At 41.1% G+C, this 23,111-nt stretch overlaps 2 long non-coding RNA genes across 15 annotated transcripts in view; one reads left to right on the top strand and one right to left on the bottom strand.

The window, feature by feature from the left end:
* Positions 1–23,111, top strand: part of LOC308476927 — an 808,687-nt gene that overhangs the window by 145,614 nt on the left and 639,962 nt on the right. For 12 of the 14 annotated variants that reach the window (XR_013986194.1, XR_013986198.1, XR_013986199.1 and 9 more), the window contains exon 1: positions 22,168–22,394. The exons of the other annotated variants lie outside the window; for them this stretch is intronic. This is a non-coding gene — a long non-coding RNA (uncharacterized lncRNA). Of the gene's footprint in view, positions 1–22,167; positions 22,395–23,111 lie in introns of those variants that run through there. 14 annotated transcript variants of the gene reach the window in all.
* On the bottom strand, positions 8,361–13,920 carry LOC308477477. Its single transcript, XR_013986581.1, has 3 exons — positions 13,217–13,920; positions 12,275–12,376; positions 8,361–8,569 (listed from the first exon to the last, which is right to left on the bottom strand). It is a non-coding gene; the product is annotated as an uncharacterized lncRNA (long non-coding RNA).

Genomic DNA, 23,111 nt, shown 5'->3' with positions numbered 1-23,111 from the left:
TTTACCTGATCGCTTATGTGATAAGGTGGACAGATGCTTACAGGGTCCTGTGCTTACACCAAAACTGTAACTGGGTGTGCGGGTTTTATATTACGCAGCACACAGGGATGCTCCTTCTATTGCTATTAATTGGCTTTTGATTTTCTTACATCACGGGTTAGGTTTGCTTTCATCTTTATAAGGATGAATGGGAGTACCAGCATCTTCGTTCAGCCTGCCACTGCTGCCTGCCAACCAGAGGTAGCTTCCTCTTCTGTCTCATGCGAAAAACAAACAAACCCATGTCCTTCACCCCATGCCTGGGTGGCAGCAATGGTGGCTGCTACAAAAAACGGGATAGCCAATATTTGCAGAAAATTATGCAGTGATCTACCTTTTCAGGGGGTGGAATGCCTGGTTGAATGTATATGTGAGGAGCATATGGTCTGTATATGTGGGGAGCATGTGTGCATGAAGTGACTGACTGATGGCCACTTTGACCATGCCCACTGCTGGCATGTGCCCCTTGGATGTTTGGCCAATCCTCAGGGCGAAAAAAGGTTAGCCACTCCTGGCTTTGTGTCTCCACAAATTGAGCAGGCCTGGCCTTGCTGTAAACTGACTATACAAGGAATGTGTTGCTTCTGTTCTATTCTACTGCAAAACACTGAACTGCAGTTTTGCAGGCACGCCTACCAAGGAGTCTGCTTTGATAGTTTGCTGAACCTTCTTTTGGTCCTCTCCTGCTTCTGGCATCTGCTCTGTTCTCACCCTTCCACAGGCATTTGCATTTTCCAACACCTAAAATGCATCTTTTCCAGATGCCAGTGTGAGATGCATACATTTCAGAGAATGACATATTGTGTCAAGAAAGGTTAACACAATTTATTCATCATAAGCAGCAAGGCAGAGAAATTTCTTGATCAGTGGAAGCTGTAAATGCAACTCAGAACCCTATTGATTTTCAGCAGTTTTTGTCCCATGATTAATTGTTTACACTGTGTTCAGTGTTAGGCACCAGATAACACATTATTCTTAGTGTTATGACAATATTCCCCACTGACAGCCTTTAGCTGTCTACACTGTCTCCAGCAGATTTGGCAAACATTTCCTGAATTTTTAATGTTGGCTTGTTTTTCACAAGCTGCATGGCTTTGTTTTTTTAAAAATGAGAATTTAGTTAGGAGCAGGGAACCGCAGACCTGCATTGCTCTACATGATTAATTTCAGATTAATTTCAGTTTGTACCTGTACATATTTAATGGCATTCTATACCCCCAACTAATTCTTTTTTTTAAAAAAAATATTGTTACTGTATATTCACTGCATGTTCACGGAGCTGACAAGACTGAAGGCATACTCTGTAGGGCACAAATTAGTTTGTAAAATATTAACAGTGTTCGTTGGGAGAAAGATATTGTCAGCCTTAACCTCCCTGGTTTGATTTAAATGTGAATATTTTATTCCTGAAGCAGTTCTCAGTATCCCATGACAGGGCAATTAATTGTGAGGTTTTTATGCCCATAAAGGTTTGTGTACAAATCACATTTTTTACTGTGCTTCTGATTCTATGGAAGTTGCCATATGTCTTCAAAATGATCTGTCCTCTGTTGATTCTGAGTTATTATGAAAAAATTATCTCTAACCATAATTTAGAACAGGTCAGCACAACTTGGAACCACCAAGGTATTTGCCAACCTTTCCCAGCCCCCAAATGTTTTGCCTCCCTGATGTTCCGAATGGCAACTCCCATCATCTCTTACCTTTAGCTAATCTGGTTGGGGCTGATGACAGTTGTAGCTGAGCAACAACTGGAATTTACCAGGTTGGAGGAGCCAACAATCATGCATTGTGGCCTGCTAGGTGCTTTATGACTTCCTTTTCATATGAGCTGTACCAGTTTAAGTATCTAGGGGTGAAAGGCAATCACCTCTGAAACTTCTTTGAGTGATAAAATGGGGGTTCTTAGAGGGGAGACGGGGCCGTGTCTTACTCCTACTTAGAACAAACCCACTGAAATTAGTCAACATGACTAACTTAGGTTTAATGATTTGAATGGGTTTACTACATACCCTCCAACAATTCTCTGATGAAAATAGGGACATCCTATTCCATACCTTCCAACATTTCTCCAACGGAAATAAATATGTCTCCTCCAACATTTCTCCAATGAAAATAGGGGTGTATACTGTGACTTTATGTGAACTGTAGTATTTCGGTTCAACAGCCAACCCACTTACTATTTCCATTTTATTGGTGCATGGAGTGTCTCCATTTAGATTCGTTTAGCATCTGAAACATTTTCTGTGCTACAGATATGCGGGTGGACAAAGGCTAGCTTTGAACCTGCTTCCTGTACTTTAATCAAGAACAATGTTTCGGTCAAAGAAAATATAACACTAATTTAAGGTGTTTCTAGGTTGTTTCATTCAACAGTTAGAGCGTTGTCATTGCTGTGTGATAGGTCTTCACTGAGACATATAGCAAGGTTATTGGGTGATACCTGTTTGAGACAGATACTATTACTATATAAAATGCAAGATGCCCCGCCCTGTCCTTCCCCCTACCAATGCAGGCCCTCGTGGCATTAAAACATTACTTGCCAGTTCCAAGTTATTGTTGCCCTTGATGATTCAGCGTAAGCCTGAGTCTGTAGAAAATGTGTCTTTTCAAATAATAAAAAAGGTTTAATGTGTTTATTCTGTTCCCTTTTCAGCCGTTGTTTCTATAGAGGGAATAATGGTGATGGATGGGCCTGTAATTTTCATATTCACTACAGTCTTTTGAAATTGGTTTTTTCATGTGCTCAGCAGGGGTGGGTGGAGAGAACAGGGGTGCACTTTGAGAGACTGACATTTATGGTGATTTGGTTCACATTTGCTGCTTTTCCTCATGTTTCGATCATACCGCCTTCTTTCCTTTCTCTTCCCCCCTCCACTTTCCTTTACTTAATTTTTAACACAAGCTAATTCCAGCCCTGTGTGCATCTGTTCCTTGCTTTCAATTCATTTTAATGTTGCGTTCTCTTAAGACAGTTTAGAGGCTCACGTATTTATCGGGCAATTCAGAAGAGATTTTCTGAACTTTTTGCCTTACCAGTGAAGCATCAGTACATACGTCAGATTTTGACTAACTTTGGAGTAATTTCCTAAATCTAGACTAGTCTTCTCCAGCCTGTTGCCCTATATACGTTTTGCCCTGTAACTCCCATGCGTCCCAGTCAGCTTCACCATGCTGGCTGGGACTAATAGGACTTGTAATCTGGAGGAGGTCAATATATTTTTTTAATTGGCAGAGCTGGATTAAGATCAATAAGAGGCCCTAAGCACTTAAAAGATTTTGGTGCCCTCATATACATCTAATTTAAAATATAATCAATAAGAAACCGTAAAAAAATTTTTTTTTCAAAATGAAACAAAATCTACAGTAAAATGGAATATAGTGTTTATTTTTGTACATTTGTATAAATAATGTTTATTTTTGTTTAGTTGCACCATATGGCCCATGGTAAATCCAGCAATGGAAAACTTCTGTGGTGCTCCCTTCCCTTGACACCCTAAGTGCATGCTTATTTTGCCTAATGGCTAATCCAGCCCTGTGCACTGGCAACCTTACAGGGATGTTGTGAACAAAGCTTCCTCCAAACATGGGGCAGCCATCTTTTCCCCATACAATATCACTTCTGGGGGCTCTTCACGCAAAACTTTCCAGTGAGCACAGCAAGCGCCACACTTTGTAGCGGCTGCAAGTAGTTAGAAGTGATTCTAAAAAATAAAGAAGAGCCAGGAAGTCCTCAGATCACTTAATAATAATAAAAAACCAAACCTTTCATCAGGAGTGAGATATACTTGGAAAGATTTGCAGATGAGCTCTCTAATTTGCATGTCTGTGTTCCAATCTGAGCATGATCTGTTGGCTGCGGATTGTGGAGGTTCACTCCAAATGGTTGAGCAAAATCCTTTTGCATGCCAAGTCTTCTGTTTGGGAAATGAGGAAGTAAAAGGACTGGCCACTGTGAGAACAGAATACTGTGCTAGGCAAGCCTTTGATCTGATCCAGCAGGCACTTTTCATATCTCCAACAGGGAAACTTAAAGAATGTATCTATCATGACAGCCCACGCCTAATGCTACTTCTAGCCCAGTGTTCACTTCTGGATGCTTTTGAAGTGATTGCAAAAGGACCTGCGGAGTGACGATGCACAGCATTAGAGTTGGGTAAGGCTGCTGAGGTAGATTGGGGAAAGATGCGTCCCAGGGAGCAACAGCTGTGGGAGATTTACGAGTCTTAGGGCAGGTTGTTCTCTGCCCATATTTTTCTAATCTCCTTCTCTGTTGATAATGCCATCCAAGTACAATTCCATAGGTGTGCATAGTAATTAGGAATGGATGGACTTACTGCCTGAGGGCAAAGTGAGAGCTTGGATAGAGCAGAAAGGGAGGCATAATTAATGGACATAATATGGAAATGCATGTAGGATTGTGTGCGTTTTACATTGTGCATCAGAAATGAGGTGATGGCAGTCATTCATATTGTTGCTAATTATCAGTGCTATTTTTCTAGAAAAAGAGGTGCCGGACATCACCATGAACATCTCCCTTGTTCTCTTATGATGACAATGGCTCCCACCTGAGAGGTGCCAGAACTGAGTTCTGGCCAAAGAAAATGCCCTGTTGATAATGTTGATAAACGATCTCTTGTTGTTAATGTCCAAGAAGGCTGAGGTGCATAGAGGAATGTTGGCATTCCCCTCAAACCTCTTGTTGGCCTTCAACCATATTTGTCCAGCAATGGAGAAGTATATGTATCTGCACATATAGTTGGGGGAGCTTGAGACTCTTATCTCAAGGTCATGGGTTTGAGCCCCATGTTGGACAAAAAGATTCCTGCATTGCAGAGGGTTGATTCTAATGACACAGACAAAGAATCATAGACCTGAAAGGGACCCACAGATATGATCCAGACTAATCCCCCAAACCTATAACAATATCCTACAAATGTGGCTGCCACTTATCTCCTAATTCCTAATTCCACATTTGACCTGGTGAACTGGGTATGTGAGCTTTGGAAAAAACTGAAGAAAGAAGCTTGACTCTCTCAGCTATGCTGAATCCAAAGATATGCCTTTTGGGGGAAGGAGGGGTTCCCTGGGGACCTAATAGGGAGGCAAAATCTGCTGGAGTATTAATATTGTGAGCCCCCCCATCCTATAGTTAAGTTGTACATGTGTGTAAATAAAACCATATATACTAAATACACCCTTGAGCTTCATTCCAAGGAAACTAATCCCTGGGTACATGCTAGGACCCCTGGAGTCTCTCACTGCTCAGAGACTGGGGTACACACACAATATAGAAAAACATTTTTAAAAAAATGTTTCTTAGCTGTTTATAGAAAAAGTCCTAGAAAATTCTGCTTCCTCTTACTGCAATGAAATTTGTGTTGGGATACTGCCGGGGAGACAAAATCCATCATGGCCCCCAAGCCGCCTCCGGACGTCCATCGATCTCCCGTAGGCACGCAGTATCAGCAATTAGCGACATGAGCTCCAGAAATAGCCTGCCACATTCCAGAGCCGATGCACGCTCTATCAGCAGATAATGCACAGCGAAAGTTGCACGCAGGAGAGTATTATTTACAAGTTTATTCAGCGTTGATCAGAACAAAGAAAACATGACTGCCAGCTTCAGTGTCTCTGGCACAGAGAGAGCGAAAGCATAGACACAACAGAAACATCCTGTGAACAGGAAATACGCAGACTCTGTGACTCACAAAGCCTGCTCCCTTTTAAGGTGGAACGGAAATATCCTAACAATTTGAACCCTATAAATATTGTATTGGATTTTTTCTGCCTGACTTTGGTGGCATCAGGAATGCATTTTTGAGATGTAATCTTAATAACACGGAGCAGAGTAATTCTGTTCTAGTAGCTCTAATGTGGGCTAAGTGGTTAAAGAGTGGAACCTTAAGCTTTCACAATTTTTAGAAAAAAGATGCCTGCTAATGGTTAGAAAGCACCCAAGTGCTTTTCAGGTGTCTAAGGAGAGCTAAGTGGCACTTGAGCTTTTGGGTGGCTTTTACAAGTTCACCTGTGATGCTGAATTAACTTTTGGTGATGAGATTTAGCAGTGCCATGCTACACTCCCAATTCAATGGTGGCCACCAACAAAATGTAAATGAAGAAAGCAAAACCAAAATAACCATTGTTAGAAACAAGGCATGACATACCAAAACACACATGCATAGGAACACTGCTATCACCAATAGCAGCACAGGGCACCCACAAAACCTGCCCATTACCTATGCATTGTTGTTTAGTTGTTTAGTCATGTCCGACTCTTCGTGACCCCATGGACCAGAGCATGCCAGGCACTCCTGTTTTCCACTGCCTCCTGCAGTTTGGTCAAACTCATGTATACCTATGCATAGAGAGCATGAAACAATGCACAAGGAAAGGCAAATTACTTAAGCAGCATCATGACCTTGGGGGATGGAGCCTTGGGCTTGGAGGAAGAATTGAAGGCCGAGAGGGAATTGCTCACAGGGCTAACCACAGTGGCCTCCAGAAACTGCAGTACATGATGAAGCTATTCTGCCAGCACATCTGTGACCTGAGAAAGTCCCACCAAACCAGTCTTCGCCCTAAGCACGTATAGCAAGTCCCTGTTAAACATGCTGGAGATAACTTTCTGGATTGAGTGGCAGCCTTTTTAAACACTTTGTCAGGGATAGTCTGTTTCTAATGCAACATTCTTCATTTGGTCTAGCTCCATGTGGAACTGCTTGTTCTGAATATTTCAACCATTTCAACATTGTTTCACCTTGATCTACTAGAGAGTATGGCATGGTTCTCATGATATTATGGCCATAGAAAGATCCAGGAAACTCTTAAATCGTGTGGTAGCGCGCAAATTGCGTTTCATGAATGGCCTGGTTATTTTGCATGGTGATATCCGGATTGGCGATCAAACCTTGTTTTGGAAGGACGGTGTTCACCTTTCAGATCACGGCAATGATATATGGCTGGCCGACATCATCAGAAGCCTTAGGGATTGGTTGCAGCTGTGAGGGTATTGGTGGCGAGCCTCTTGGGCTCGGGTGGCGGTTAGGCATTGGAATGTGTTGTTGGTGTATGAAGGGCAGGGTGTGGCCATCACCTACCCCTTCACTTATGGGTATTCTGTTAAAGGAATCTGGCGGTTGTGGATCCTGTCTGATGCCTTGTGTGGCGGGGGGCCATGGCACGACCCCCGGTGACATCAGGGGGAGAGGTTATAGTTGTATTTGCATCAACAGGCTCCCCCTACTGGTGGTTAACCCTCGTCAGACTCGCCCCTCTCTGAGTGGGTGGAGTCAAAATTTGCTGTTGTCCAATGCCTAAGCCAATACCTCTCACATGCTGTAATCAATAAAGTTGTGGCCTTTTCTAGCCCATTAACCTAATATACTGTGTCCATGTGTCTTTATTATTCCCAAGTGGGGGACGGGTCCTCGAATCACAAGAGTCAGCCCCTGGATCAGAACAGCTACTTCAAAAAAGAAAAAGAAAAAGAAAAAGAAAAAAAGAAGTAGTCCTGGACAAAGTGTGCTTTCACCCAATTTCCTACTTGTACAATCTGAGTTCTTTAGACATGGTGACAGGATGTTATTATCACATGAATTGACATCCGAGGTGTGTATCTGGCTAAGACATCTATTCCATTGTTGGTATGGCATGACTAGGTGCAGAGTAGGTCTGCATTCTATCTTCTGTTGTGGCTTTTGAGAGAGAGGAGGCAAGGGGCAATCAGTCTGGATTTTTAGCTTCAAAGGGTGTGCTTAACTTAAAGTTGTGTTCTTTTCTGGAATAGCATTATGCCATAATTGAGGCTAGGATCCAACCTCTGAATGAGCTTTGGATTCCTCCTAAGTCCCTTGCTTCCTTGCCTCATCTGCAACCCTCTAAACTAGGGTTTCCCAAACTTGGGTCTCCAGGTGTTTTTGGACTACCAACTCATCACCCCTAGCTAGCAGGACCAGTGACCAGGGATGATGGGAATTATAGTCCATAATCAGCTGGGGACCCAAGTTTGGGAAACTGCTCCAAACTGTTCCCCTATGTGCCAGTCTTGTCATGCTACTCTTGCATCAGTGTTTCACCCTGGTTACACCAGCATAGATCCATTTCATCATCATACCAGTGGCTCCACCACTACAGCTACGCTATCCTCATCAAGAAGTTATAAATCAAGGATAGGGTTGTGCTTGAAGATTTACTTTTGAAAAACTTATGTAGAAGAGCCGCACTGACTAGCAGAACAAGGGGCTGAACCTTCTTAGGTGCTCTATGGCAACCTGTTTTTTTTATCAGAAGAACATTTAATTTACAGTACTCTGTTTTATTAATAAAACTGACCTACATTTCAGAAACATGATATTGCTGAAAAGAGTACATTGTAGTCTACATGTTACCTTGCAGCTATTCTGTAAAAGCCCTGAGCGGTGGCTCTTTTTCATATTACTATTGTAATTCTGATGCAATTCGTACAGGTATCAGAAGGAGAGGATGAGCAACTTCTTAGTTCTTGATTCTTACCTCACACATGCTGGCCCTAAAAAAAATAATAATACACACAACAGAAAGTTAACAGAAATATTCAAATCCCCAATGCACATATATAGCCTTTCAGGGGGATATCTTGCAGAAAAAGAGAGAATAAAATCTTTATTCACATCGCTTTGGATGGCATCACTCTCTTCTGTGGTTTTCAGTCCTATGGTTGCCACTGTTTTCCTGACAGAGACTCTGTGCTGTTCACAGTGGCATAGGAGAATTAAACAGTGTTTCAACTATAGGCAGAGTTCCCTCCTGTTGAATTTCTCATCTGCCATGTAGCTGTTAAAAGCAAAGATCCTCTATCAACAAATGGGGCGGCAGTGGGTGGGAAGCAGCTCTCATTGGTGCTGGAAAGAGGCACTTATTGGTCATTTTCGGACCAAGCATTTTCATACAGTTTCAAACACAAGCTGTGATTTCCCTTGAATCCATCTGGTTTTTTCTGGTAGTAACAGGAAGATTATCCTTCACATAGTTGCCTCTATTTGTGGCAGGTAGTAAGCAGGCAAGCGTCCTTATTGATTCTGCCATGCAAACTTCAGCTGGACTCATGGCAGCAGCATCAGTTAGTTCAGTATAAGAAGACTGCATTTAGACATATTAAAATTTATTTTCTTCAATACTTTTTTGCCCTCCTGGTAAAATAAGTTATCAAAGTGGCTTATAACATAATCATTTGGATGCACATTTAATATACTGGAAATATGTATTTAAGAATGATCCATCATCATATCATCTGCTTCCTGACCTTGTCCAATCATACAATTTTAAAATTAAACTTCACGGGGGATCTAAAACTCAAAGAAAGGAAACCAAATTGCATGCCAAACCAATATCTTAAAATCTTAAGTTAATATTGAAAATCCTGCAGGTCACATTTACTTATATTTAAAAAATAATTATGCAAAATCATCAGTAGGCGAGCTATAATATGCATAATTGAAGTGAGTTAAATGATATGAAGAGTTCCTTGAACAAATAGCTATGGGGAACATGTACTTATACATATACAGAGCCATTAGTGAGAATCCATAAGTTTGCTTAATTAGACTTAATTTCAATACTGCTGTAGTCAACACAGAAGCTGGGAGATATGAATATAGACGTTGATGTGGTTGTACGATAAGGGGCTAATTGGATGAATTGGTTTTGACTAATCGGGAAACAGAAAACTTTGAAAAAGGCATATGTGCTGTAGGTCTATTCAGCAACCGTATCCGCCATCTCTTCCAGCTTGGTGAAAAGAATCCTAAATGACTTTCAGGACAAAGATCATACAATCACTTAATCAGTAGTATGGGTTCTACAGATATGGCCTAGAATAGTGCCAATAAATCTTATGATCTATAAGGTTGCCTTTCCTAGTTTCAGCTCTGTGTGTGTTTTGAGTCCATAGATGTTTGAAATCCTTGGATTGTGGGAGGGCTCTTCTGGAGAACTTTGGGCATGGAGCTGTTTTGTAAGAAGTGTGTGAGAACTGTGTAATGCAAGAATATTACAATTATGTTTATTGCATAACTCCCTTTCTCTTCAAGCAACATGGTACTTGTGAATTATTTCTATAGTAATGGGGAAAATGTGGGCTTCCAGATTTTGCTGGCTACAATTCCTATAATCCCTGACTATGCTGGCTGGGGCTGATGGAAGTTGGACTTGGAATTCAACAAGATCCACGGAACCACAGGTTCCCCATCCCTGCTATATATAGTAACTAGCAACTGGCTAGCATTTTGGTGTCTCTCTTGAGGTCTAATATACCTTAGATTCATTGCTTCCGTAAAAGAATAGTATTTGTGTATGCTGCTTGCTTGTGATATTTCCACCTTCCTATGTGAGTTATTGGGTTACAGTGAGCTGAATGGAGTATAATTGGAAATCTAGATGTGTTAGCAATGAAATGTTTGAAAACAGTATACTGAGCTCAGCTTGTGTGGCATCAGTCTGCAATTTGCCCCAGCACAGATTCACGTTTAAGTCGGTTAGGAAAAGATGTGACCTTCTCTTTTCACTGGGTGGTTTAGGCTGTTAACAATGGTTGTCTGCTACCAACTGGCTCCAAAGGCTGGAATGTGAGGGGAAGCACCAGGCTCCCATTTTGCCTTTCTCATGACACCTGCTGTGTTGGAAATGAACCACATGGTCTTAGTCATTTTCACTCACAGCAGGTTCTTCAAATTGTGGCACAAGATTCTATAACACACCAGGTGTCTCTCCCCCGCCCCCCTTGAACCCAAGGAAAAGAGAAAAACTAAAAGTATGTATATAGAGAAAAGCTGTATATGCAAAAGAACAAAGCGGAGAAGAGAATATGGGAAACCACTAAAAAGATATGCTGTTGCAGAAATAAAATCTGTGTGCAACATAGTAGTTTTTGTACTGAAACATTTAAAAGGGTGGTGAAGAGGAGATAAAATGGCAATTCTTGTTGGGAGACTGGCCATCAGGAATGCACATGACAGTTGAGGTTGTGTGGGAATCTTTAGCAAATGCTGTTAGTGCTCTTCTAATCACATGGGATTCCAATTACTGTCCTCTACATGTACTAATAATGGATACTGTCTCTCCAAGGAATTGCCATTTAGAAGACAGACACATCTCTGCCTCCTGTGGGCATGGCATGGCCAAGCCTTGCAGTGTCAGGAGGAGGAATGGGGAAGGAGCTGAAGAAATCGAGTGCAACATTCTCCTTCCCATTTGATCTAGGCAAACAGATTTAAGATCGTTTAGGAGTGGGGGTGGGATAGGGGAGAGAAAGAGACAAGACTATAGTGTTAAAGTATATCACATTAATGTGTCCCTTGTTCTGGAAAAGAAGCACGTGGAGGCACTGCATTTGTAGCCCATGTGTATGAAGAAAATAACTCAAACAAACTACTGCTCCAACACACAATTTACTGGGCTATTAATCTTGCCATTCGTGGGGGGGGGGGGAATACTTTCAGCTAGAAAACTATTTAGATTACATGGGAGGTAGCATAGAGAAAGATTGAATTAAATTTAACATTAAAAGAAAAAATAGCAAAATTCTAGTCAAGGATTTTATTCCCTCTCTTCCTCTTGCCTAAATGAAATATCCCTGCTGCAAGGACATATTGCAAAGCATGGCTGAATGCCTGCATATCTTGGGGAACGTATCTAAACGTGATGCATAGGAAGACACAAAAGAAATGATGAACCCATTTAACGGCGAATTGTTCCTTTCGGAATTGTGCAGCTAAAGAGGAAAAGCTTGGTTAGCTATAAGAATGTAGCTCATGAATTTTCTTCCAGGTGTAAAAAATAATAATATCCAAGCAACCAATGTATGAAATTAGAATAGTTGTAGCAAAAAGCAAATAAATGCATGAAAAGAATGATGCACAGTCAAATATGCAAACATGAAAATCGGTTAGAATCTTGAATCTAGCAGGACAAATTTGTGTCCTTTTCTTTGGAGTCTGTCTATGCCAGCATTCCCCAACTTGTATGTTCCAGGTATTGTTGACTACAGCTCTCATCAGCCCAAGCAAACATGGCCAACAGTCAGGAATGGTGGGAATTATAGTCCAACAATATCTGGAGCACACCAGGTTGGAGAAGGCTGGCCTGTGCTCATGTACTTCTATGTAAACATGTCTGTGGAGGAAACAAATGGGATAAAATGAGCTCCATCTGTTTGTATGATAGTTTAAAGGCAATGTAGCACTGATAAATTACCAACCTTTTTGGGCCCATGGACACACTAGCAAACCAGACAAACAGTTCTGTGCTGCACACATATCAAAGCCAAGCTGCAATAGAATGCTTCTTTCCAATGCTCTGCCTGCTGGAAAACAAACCCAAAGGCATTCAATAATCAGTTGGAACCCATTAGCCTAAAGGACAGACCACCCTAGTCTTAATCTGCCCATCCTGCAGGGCTGGTTCAGAACTATAAGGCCAAATATTAAACCAAATATATTATGAGAGAACAATGCAAAATGTAATAGTTGCAAACAAAGCAGCAATGAAAACTTTCTGAACCGGGATGGATGAACAGTAGATTAATCACAAACAAAGCAGAGAAACCACACACACACAAAATATCTAAGGGCATTTAAAAAAATAATTGTGTGTTTGTTTTTGAGCCTGGCCAGCTAAAGGGGAGTTAAAATATATAAAAAGTCTGTTTTAAAAACTGATGCACATTTTGGGCCTTTGGGGGAAGTATTTTGTTGACAAATTGCAAATAAATGAAAGACCAAATAAACTACTGTTGAAGTGAAATTACCAGGTGGTCACTCAATATCATTTTCTTTCCTTGTCTGCCCATCTTGAGTTTATAGCCACAAACAGCACGGTTGTTTTTCTCTTCCAAGCACTGTGTTGCCAGTATATATGTGCATAAGATTAAGGGCAATTTATAATCAGCTCATATAAATCTGGTGCCTCAGGTTTTTCCTTGCAAATTAAGCCCTCTATGAAGTTTAAGAATTGGAACCTGCTTTGAAGTTGGAAACTAGATTGTGCACATGTGACTTTCCTCACTCCTCTGGGACCACTCCTACCTGGCTTTGAGTTTGCAGAGTTACACTTCATATGTAAGGGTCTTTAAAATCTGAATACATTAACAGCAAGGAACCTGCATTGTAGAAGACATGACTTGAAAGGCACCCACACTCACCGTGAAGTTGAAGCATATGAAATGCTGCACACAGACGCCCACTCTGGCAAATGGCATCCACACGTGCAGGCAGACTTGTTGCTTGTGCCGCTGTTGCAGATACCAGCTGATGCGCATCAGGACAAACATTCCTGCCGACACTGAAATGGTCAATATCCCTCCCCCCAGGAGGACTTCCGGGTTGGTGCCTCCGGCAATGGCAGAATTCCTCTGATCGGGAGGAATTTGCTCCGTGGGAATTTGGGTCTGGCCGCCACGGCGAAGGCGGAGACCCGCAAAAAATCACAGGCGGGAGAAGCCTGTGAATGTGGGATTCGGCAGGCACCTTTTGCGCCTCCCCTACTCGCGGGGGAACCCGATTTCGGGGGTCTGGAGTGATGTGGGGTGAGTGGCGCGGTGCTTCGAATCGTCTGCTTCTTCCACGGAGCGAAACCGCATAGATGTTACCGGAGAGCGCTGACTTTTTCCTGTGGACAATTTGACTTTAAAGTAATTACCCGTGAGTAGAGCTGAAGCGGGAGAATTGGATTTTTAAACGTTTAATTTGGTATCGTAACGGGGAGGTTCAACACAGGAAGTCCGCCTTCCCCTTTTGTAAATAGACTGAAGCAATGAGGCTGCAAGCTGAAGTCTTGGAAAGCCTTTTGTAAAAGAATAAATCCCCATCGGTAAAGAACATTTAACCCCCCCTTGGAGGCAGGAGAAGGGGGGGGAGTTGTGGACTAAGTATGCCTGCAGGAGAGAGTGAAGAGAGCTAGAATTCCGCAGCTCTGACCCTGGAAACGGCTTGCTAGCAGGACTGACGTCCTTTGGATGTTCATTGACAGCGCTTAAAACATTCATTGACAGCTAGCTAAATAAGAGAAATACATTGTTTCTACTGTCTCCGGCTGTTTCTAAAAAGGAGTAAAGTAACTGAAAATTGAAACTAACTTTGGATTGTTTGAACTGTGTTTAAAAGAGGTCATTACTGATTAATACAAAATAACATAAATAGAAACTGTTTCCCCCTAGTGGAAGCCTTTGAAACTGGTTGCTTTACAAGAGTTGGGCTGGGGGAATTTCCAGCTGCAAGATAAAAAACTGTGAGACTCTGGGACTGACCTTGAATCTTTTAAGTGTTATGGCAAATGGAAAGGAAAAAACAGATCAGCCAACTGCTGAAAAAACATTAAGGTCTGGGAAGATTTGGCAGCAACCCAGGAGAGGTGCAACACCAGGCCCTCCTGCTTCCTCTGCTGCTGCTTCTGCATCAGTACAACCAAAATCAAGAGGAATGTTGTCAGAAGAGGTTTTAGCGGTTGCATTAGGTAAGATAAACGATTCATTGGAACAGCTTAATAAGAAAGTGGATGTTGCAGCGGAAAGCATAAACAATTTGGGACTAAAGGTGAATACCAATACAGAAACTATTCAGAAACTGATACAGGAATCTACTCTGATACGGCAGACTGCGGAGGAAGCCAGGGAGAAAGCTGTTGCTGCTGAATGTAAAGTAACACAACTGGAGAAAGAGAGAGTCTCAGCCCTACAGAGGCAACTTGATGAGCATTAAAAATCATATTGTTAGAAAAGCATTGTTTAATGTTTGGATAAGATATAAATATTTGCTAGAAAAGAAAACCCCAAGATGGTTGTCACCTGCTGGGAAGTTTTTGCCTCTGCACATGAGTCTGAGAATGTTCTGAACAGTTCACATTGAGTTCATGAAACATCACACCCTGACCTATTCTTAATGCATTGTTGACCACATCTACGGACTGCGATTGTTATGTTCTTTCAAGTCATGCAATATAAATCACTAGTAACCATGTGTTCCCTTTCCCAACCTTCATGATTAATGCCCTTGCATTGTATTCATGTTAACCAATCAGCAACAAGCACATATGTGGAAATGCTGTAATATTCAATAAAAGGGACTTCCCGAGCACATGCTCGGGAGATGCCTGCCGTATGACACCTTGCCATTCGTCTGTCGTTTATTTCAACCCAACAGTCACCAATGGAAGCGAAGGCACAGAAAAAACTAAATATGGAGGCCAAATGGCCGAAATATTGGGAAATTCTGGAACAAGATGGAGACAGACTAAAATTGCAGAGTTTTGAAAAATTGAAAAATAAAGTGTGAGATTGGCTCCATTATTACCAAATAATGGAGGCATACAATTTGGACAAAAAAGTTGGTTTCCAGGTGGAAAAATCAAAATTGGAAACAGAACTGTTAGATCCAAAAATCAAGAATTTGTCAAGAATGTATAACTTGCTGTTGAAATGGAACACCCAGGATGAAACGGTGAAATCAGCTATGATTAAATGGGCACAAGATGTTGGACATAATATAATGATGGCTGACTGGGAACAGTTATGGACCACAGGTATGAAATTTACAGCATGTAATGCCTTAAGAGAAAATTTAATGAAAATGATTTATAGGTGGTACATGACACCAGTCAAGCTTGCAAAAATTTACCATTTGCCCGACAATAAATGTTGGAAATGTAAGGAGACTGAAGGTACATTCTTTCACCTTTGGTGGACATGCCCAAGGATTAAGACATACTGGGAGAGGATTTATAATGAAATGAAAAAGATACTTAAATATACCTTCCTGAAGAAACCAGAGGCCTTTCTCCTGGGCATGGTCGGCCAATTGGTGCCAAAGAAGGATAGAGCCTTTTTTATGTATGCAACAACAGCAGCAAGAATACTCATCGCGAAGTATTGGAAGACACAAGATTTACCCACCCGGGAAGAATGGCAGATGAAGTTGATGGACTATATGGAATTGGCGGAAATGACTGGCAGAATCCGAGACCAGGGAGAAGAGTTGGTGGAAGAAGACTGGAAAAAGTTTAAAGACTATTTACAGAAATACTGTAAAATTAATGAATGTTAGAAAAATGTTGGAATGAAATTATATGGCTTTAGTAGGAATGTTATAAGCAATTAAGTATAAATAGATTAATAGAGTATTAAAGGAAAAAATAAGGTTAGAATGTGTTAAGATAATTATAGGATAGAAAACAGAGGAAGATGGAAAGGAATTGCTGAAACAATTAACAGAAGTGGAATACAAAAAGGGAGGTGTGAGGAGGTCGTGGAAATAAGTGAATGAAAGATAAGATATTGAAATTGTTTGATTTATTTTAAACTGTGTTTGTTTTGTTAGTTTAATGTGTTTAATGTGTCATTGTTATGTAGTGTTTTTGTATTGTATTGTATTGTATTGTATTGTTTTTGTAGTGTTTAAATTGTTGGAAAAGTAATAAATATTAATTATAAAAAAAACACAATATCCCTCCCCCCAATCAGGCAGAGGCACCTTCTGTGACCAGCGTCCCTGCTTGCAGAAGGTGGCATTGCCTGGTTTTCAGGAATCCCCTTTTCTCTCAATCTCTGTGCTGCATGCCTCCCTATTCTGCAAGGTTCTCTAACATTTGGGAGAGACTTTGTAAAGGGACAGGATCAGGGGGCTATGTGGGGGGGGGGAGAGTAGATGGGAATAAGGAAAGTTCACTTCCCCCTGCCCCCTTCTGTGGGCATTCTCTGGGTCCATTCTTTCATATGGTATAGTCCTCTGGTTGACCATTCATGTTCCTGGAGGCCACTTTGGGAAGTATGAGGTGGACCAACATCTCAACCTCTAGCCCTCTGTCACGGGGCCAAGAGTCAGCTTTGCCTGTCTGAAGGGGGAGAAGGTGGAGTGACTCCCACCTGCAACTGATCAGCCTTCAAGGACACTGAGGAGAAGACACGGATAAGGACCAGCTGGCTACAGCCTTCTTAAGCAGAGCTTCCAGCAGCAGTCAGATGCCGGTAACAGCGCTTGTATTTCCTGGCCCTACCTTGCTTCTTCCTGCTAGTCTTGACCCTTGACCCTCTGATCATTGGATTCCCTGACCCCTGGACCATCTGACCATGCAGATTGCTGTGTGCCCGACCCTAAGACTGGATCTGACTTTCGATGCTGACTCTGCCTCCAGGCAAGTACACCTCAGAGACACTTCTGGTTGGCTGGCCTCTCCCTCCACTGAGCTCTGCAAGTTGTTGCTCAGCAACGAGATTATGACACCCTACAAAGTAGCCTGCTTGTAAATTTTGCTCTGGAGTACATATTTTCCTCACCAGATGCTTCTAAGTAGGCTGCTATTGGGCCTGGTGGCTTCTTGGAGGCTATATTTGACTGAGGAGTTGCTGTTCCATAATGCAGTCTATATTCTTTGTTGCTTATAGCCCTCTTTCAGGTTAATCAGCCACAGTAATTCCTACAGACTCCCTTGGCTCCAAATTCATTTTCATGCTTTTAGTTCTTCAACCTTCCTATTGTTAAATGAAAAAAAGTTCACTTCACTTTATAAAATAAGCATGTTTCACCTCTTTCAGTTTTAACATATGCGTCCCAGTTTTATTTATTTTGTACAGTTTTGATGTGTTGCATCAAGCTGTATCAATCATATAGCATGGTTCTATAAAGCAGTGTGATTGACAGCAAGGAGCTGACACACAGCAATCCAAGCAGTTCAAGTTCTAAATCAAGATGTATTCAATGAATATATTTACAGCTGGAAATACTTCTTGCTCATCTTTATAAATGAGATTGCACATTTTTGGTTAAAAAATATAGCACAGATCTTTTCACCTTGCTTTTTTAGCTGTCACTTAAACTGTCCTGTGACATTGAGTCTCATAATCGCCATTCATAACCCTGTCGATATTAGTTGATGTATGGAAGCTTCTTTGAATATAACTTTACTTGGAGCATGCTCACGGACATTCAGTGAAAACCTGTGCATTTCTCACATCTGTTGTGTCACTGGCAGCTTAATCTTTCTGCTACCTGCGTGTGATCCTTGAGCTGTTTATAATTATCACTGCAGTACAAGAGGAGGGACTGAGAAGCTGCCATATTTTAGCTCTTCCACATGCTGAAGAGACCTGAAGTCAACTGATGTCAGAGGCTTCATTGGCACTAGGAGTCAGCATGTAGCACCTATTGGAAACACTCAGTTTTGTGAGTGAATGTAAAAACTAGCCTACTATACAAAAGTAGAATGTTCATTTATTGCTCTACTCACTTTTACCTCTACCACACCAACCACTGGTGGAAAGTGAGTGCAATGGCTAATGAGTGCAGTGGCTGATGGGATTGCCAACTGTTGTTTCCTGCTCTCCTGCCCCCTTCTGCTGCTTTTCTACAACATATTTTGATCTCCCCTCATTTTCCCAGCATTTTTCTTAGTTATTTATTTATTGGTTAGTTGTTTGGTTGTTTGGTTGCCCATGTAAAATAGCGTTGGCATAAGTAAAGTGAGTGTAGGTTGCGGGCTTACTGTAGAGTGTTGCCATCTGCTTAAGCTTGTGAAAGGTATTCAGTCAGGGCGAGTGATACTTGTCAGTATTTTGTTTTAATCCATACAGTTGAAATTTAAATTGGAATTCTACAACATAATATGCCTTCTAATTACATGAAGACTTTTCATTCCACATGCCTCTGGAAAAATGGTATGTTTTGGCTCTATGCCCCCCCCCCTTTTTTGGGTTAATGAATGAGAATATTATTATATTTTTAAATCCAGTAAATGAATAAATTCAGATTTGGTACCTGAGCCTCAAAGATATCTGAAGTTTCATATGATGAATATGTACAATGCACAGCATTCAGTATACTAGTCTGTGTTGCTGGATAACACAATAGTTATATGAGTTTAAAACGTTTTGGCAAGCATTTGTGAATCATTGCATGCATGAAAAATCTTTTGCCGTCCCATGTTTCTCATGGGTGAGGTTCTGGAAAACCATGCCTGTGGTTCTGGAAAAGCAATTCCAGAATGGGATCAGCCCCAAGCAGATTTCTCTGTGTGGAAGGAATAGTAGGCAGAAACTCAAATGGTAGAAATATATTATGGATGAGCAGAGACAGGAATGGTGATGTTCAGCTTCCAGACCAGATGGGCTACTGTGTCTGCTCATAAGGAGGATGAATGTTCCAAAATGCCTCTGTAGACTCTAGAATATATCATTGATACTAGAGGTCAGAGTAAGCACAGAGGAAAGGCTTGTGGTAACACCAAGTTATAGTGACTAAGGAGCCCTAGCTATCAAAGCAGTCCCCATGAGCACTTTTAATTTCCACAGCACTGTTTGTATCCAGAACTTTCTTATTGTTAGAAGAACAGAGAGCTAAATACTTCCCCAGGAAATAAAGCAAGGTCAGAAATGAATTTTAACAAGTTTTACTGAAAATCATAAAATAGAAAATACAATATGCTCAAATTACACAGCATTTTAAAAGGGTTTCTGAATAAATTGAAATTAAAGTAATGATACAGAGAAATAATTAGGTTTTAACAGCTTGTGCTATCTTGAAATAAAGAGTTACAAGAGAAAGGATTAAGATTCCTGTAAAAGAAATAAGAATTAAGAGAGATTTAACCTAATTAAAGTAATAATTCTTTTCCCTTCTACTGGCCAGGCTGGAAAGAATGTTTCATCAAAAAGAAAAAGAAAAAAAGGTACTTTACTTTATAAGCTACTATACTTTAGAGAAGGTATCCTTATTAGTAGAGCACGAATATACCTTAATTCCCTAGAATTATACATATTGTATCTACCTTTGAATCATCATTTATATTATCTCTACAAGTAAAGCCTAGAATTTCATATAGCCAGGTAGGTCTAAAATGAGAAAAATACCTGTCAAGTTTACCAGCACATCCTTGAGTCCCTGAGAAAAATATTACACAGTTTCTCTTTCATTGGGGTCACCTTATTTTCTGTCTCTTGACCCATTTTAACTACAATATTCAAAGGCTTAGTGAAAGAATAAATTATATCAAAGCATTCTCTGTAACATGCTTAACATATGTCTTTCATATAGAAGCACAAAACTAATTGGTAGAAACCATTACTCTCCCATCAGAGCTCGTCCACAAACTACGGTAAGATCTTGGGTAACATGGTTCACATGACATACGATGTAATGGATGTATGAATAAACATGACTCAATCCGTTCCAAAAGTCATTCACGCTTTCATCTGCTATTTTCCATTCTGCAGCAATTGGTTTATTTGCACAAGTCTTTCTTCCATTTCATCAGCTGCTGATGGATTTTGTTTTACATATCTCACAGTGTACAATAGACACACATACCCCAGCCATCAACAGATATTTACAAATCAGCTACCTTCTGTGTGCTCCCTTTCAACACTAATGAATTTCCAGGGGTGTAAAACAACAAAGAGTCTTATGGTAATTAAAGACAAAGTTAAAGAAGTGGTTAATGGCCCATCACAAAGTGATCTATGGTTCTAACCTTGACTACCCAGAAGGAAGTCCTACTGAATTCAGTTAGGCTGCAGCCCTAACCCAACTTAAGATGAGAGTAAACCTATCTCAATAGCTTGACTTCAGAGTTCAGTATTAACTTGACATAATGTTTCATTTCCCTCACTCAGGCATCAGGGAGGGATAGTTTAGCACCCTGCTGATATTTTGCATTTTGTATCTTAGATTATATGAATTACTCCTGCCACTGAACTGCAAATAAGTCTCCCCCCCCCAATTGTAACAATTTATTTAATAAACTTGTATTTTATTCAGAAGTTGGCAATGTGCGTGTCAGCTGAAACATAACATTCAGGGTAATCGCCATGCGAAAAGAATGATTTCTCCATGTGAAAACAACAGTAATGCACACAATGCTTTCTACTGCTTTTTGAAATTCGCAGTGGGAAGCGAGCCCCACTGAATTCTGTGAGATTGACTTCTCAGCCTTAGTGCATATAGTCTGTCTCAAGCAATGACCAACTTCAATAAACAACACTCCCAAAAAAAGAAATGCAAAGGACAGTGGCAATTATACATCATGTTGGCTTTTTGCAGTATGGTAGCGCTGCAGAGAGCTTGCTGGGGAGACCATGCATTAAAAAGGGACTCAAAAATAATTTAAACAAGGTTTTAATAAGAAAAACAAAAACTCCTTTTACACTAAATACATTAACAAACAAACATGACCCAACCACCAACCCATCCCCCAGGGTAATGGGAGAGCTAGGTGCTGCTCCTTATATACTACACCCAATTGCCAACACAGCTTAATCAGTACAACTCGGCAGCACCTGCTATGTTTCACAGCTGTAACGCTGGGTCTCGTTATCTTGCTCTGGCCCTTGCTTTGGCCCCTTAAAGACATACACATCGGGTGGAACAGTGATGAACCTTTCCATTTAAAGAAACCATTCAACACATCAATGAATATGTAAATAACATATATTGCAAATTAATTTACTTATCTATTTATGTATAAAGTGTGCAAGTTAGTTAGTAGTTGTTGTTTAAGAAAACTAAGGTGAAAATAATCCACAGCAAGAATCTGTGCCCATGGTAGGGTTGAATGAGCAAATGTAAGGACATCCACTTGACAGTCCTTTTTCAATGGATTCAATGGCCAATGTGTGGTGTCTGCCAAAAGCTGTGGCTTGACATTTTCTCTTCCTCACTCCCCATAACATTCAGTTAAACAAAATGTGAGAAGTGAGATCACTGTGTGGTACGTTTTGCCATCCCCATTATGCTTCATTGCCTGCTATTTGCCTTATGAAACATTATGTGAGGGTGAGGAGAAGAGGAGGAGGAGAAGCTCCCAACATTAACTGCCCATCAGCCTCAATATTTTATTCTAGCTCCAGTAGAGCCAAATTATACAAATTCTTTATTCTACTGGCTCAACATCAGCATTCACAATCAATCTACTTTCAAGCTCTAAAAAATGAGACAATTGCACTTTCCCTTGAGCTTCAATTTTCTTCAGGCAAACTGCCCATCTAAATAAGCCAATACAGGAGATGGGGGTGTCACTTTGCAAGCCCTCCTTTTGCATGGCAGCAGAGTGCTGTGGAATGCTGGTCCTCAGGGAATAGCGGTGTTGCCTGGGCAACCAACTGCCAGAGGGCAGAGCTGAGGGAGGAAGTGTAGAAAAACTGTGCTGAAATTGAGACCTTTATTTCCTCTCTGAAAGAACATGGATAAGTGTTGGGCACTCAGGCCTGAGACTGGGCAAGTACCTAGGGCAAGTGACAAGCAGGCAGATAGAAATGAGGTCATATGGTGGCATCGAAGAGGATCTGATCTGGTGGTATTCCTCGATGGCAGTTTGCTTAAAATGAAGGAAGACAGCAAGTGAGTCCTGGGGTGGTGACCAAGGGGATGAGTTGTGGTGTTGTTGCAAGCCCCCAAAGGCTATAAAAACTCCTAGGTCTGTGGCCAATAAAACTCAGGAGCCGGGAGGAGATAAAGTCCAGCCATTTATAACTTTCCAAGCAATAGGTCGGATTACTCCGCAAAAACTGCAACCACGATTCAGTGGTCTGGGGGTGATATTTATAAGTTTTTACACAAAGCATTTCAATTTTCTCCAATCATATGCATAGAAGTATTTCTCATTATCTCATTCACTTATTGGATACATTTCGTATCAGTGCACTTGCGCAAACTTAGCATAAGCATCGGCTGTTTTGCTATATGGCCTCAGTGTAGAAACATTGTGTTGCATTTTTATAGCAAAATCTATTGTGCGTTTGTTGAACCTACATGTACTAGCTGCGTATGTGCTGCAATAAAGATCTTAGCAGCTTCTCTTCCCATGGCAAAGGGCACTTGCATAACAAAAGCTTTCCTGGCAGTTTCAAAGCTTTTGCAGTTTCTTAGAATTTTCTTAAAGCGATAGGCTATCAATTTTTAGGCGCCCTTGGGGCCCCTCCCACAGTGTGAAGGCCCCAGGAATAACAGTTGGTCATTCCCTCCCCCATCTAGCAGTCCTGGTGGCACAAGAAACAAGAATCCACACAGTTCTTGGTTTGAGCCCCATAACAGCTGATAGTAAGGATAGTAAGGAAA

The sequence above is a fragment of the Podarcis pityusensis genome (assembly GCF_964106645.2).
Source record: "Podarcis pityusensis genome assembly, chromosome: 5".
Lineage (NCBI taxonomy): Eukaryota > Metazoa > Chordata > Lepidosauria > Squamata > Lacertidae > Podarcis > Podarcis pityusensis.
Note: the sequence above shows the minus strand (reverse complement) of the source record. Positions and strands in the feature narration are given on the sequence as shown.